Below are 882 nucleotides of genomic sequence, written 5' to 3'. Positions count from 1 at the left end.
TGTGTATCTTCATTCAAGGACATTTGATAACAACCAAAAACTTATATTTCGTCAACCCCCGAATGCACAGTAAGGCTAACATCCCTTGAAATTTTAACGCACTAGTAGGTACTAATCCGCCTATAACTACATGCTTGTTTTCATTTACGGCGTTGCTGGAGACTGAAGATGGTATTGCGATGGTGGAAGAGAGAGGATATGGGTGGGGCGGTTCTAAGAGCTTATCGAGCACCGTCTAGGGTTAGGGGGCGGAGCCAACGGGACACGTGAATGGACATGTATTTATAGAACACCCGCGCTCGCTGACCTCGCTACTAGACAACAGGTGAGCTGTGAGAGCAGACGTCCTGTTTGGAAGGCTCCGCTCTTACTCGTCCGTGGACTTGTTTTTGGTTTCACTGAACTGTAAGTTTATAAATGTGTGTTACTGTTTTTTTTTTCTAACATACAGAAGTGTTTCACCTGTGCGCTGTGACTGAATAAAGGAAAGTGACTGCAGAGTTCATAGCTTGAAGCAGTATAGTTACTAGCATCCATTTTGATTATTGTCATGATGATAACGACGACGATGATCACAATAATAATATTAAATTAATGTGTAGAGTTAGGAATACAATATTCTAATATGATTTAGTTGGCCAAGCATCTTCTCTCATAAGAATTTGCTCCGTTAGCCTGTGGTGTCGTGCAAATGTCGACCACTTTCAGTAGCCTATCTGGTTTAACCTCTTACCTCGGTCAGAAATAAATGTACGTCATAAGAGTTGCCAAGGGAATTGAGAGGTGAAAAGTAAGTATTGAAACAGGTGTCTCTTTATCAATCGAAAGGACAACATAGTTCGAGTAAATTATGTAATGAGTAGAAGAGATGAGGATGAATAG

General features: G+C 41.0%; 1 protein-coding gene across 2 annotated transcripts in view; it reads left to right on the top strand.

Annotated features, from left to right (window-relative positions):
• The window catches only part of LOC119592674, a 26,218-nt gene that overhangs the window by 21,745 nt on the left and 3,591 nt on the right, over positions 1 to 882 (top strand). The window contains exon 1 of one of the 2 annotated variants that reach the window (XM_037941587.1): positions 297 to 405. The exons of the other annotated variant lie outside the window; for it this stretch is intronic. The gene's annotated coding sequence lies outside the window, so the exon portion shown is untranslated. Of the gene's footprint in view, positions 1 to 296; positions 406 to 882 lie in introns of those variants that run through there. 2 annotated transcript variants of the gene reach the window in all.

Source organism: Penaeus monodon, chromosome 30 (genome assembly GCF_015228065.2).
Source record: "Penaeus monodon isolate SGIC_2016 chromosome 30, NSTDA_Pmon_1, whole genome shotgun sequence".
In the NCBI taxonomy this organism is placed as follows: domain Eukaryota; kingdom Metazoa; phylum Arthropoda; class Malacostraca; order Decapoda; family Penaeidae; genus Penaeus; species Penaeus monodon.
This window is presented reverse-complemented; position numbering and strand designations above follow the sequence as displayed.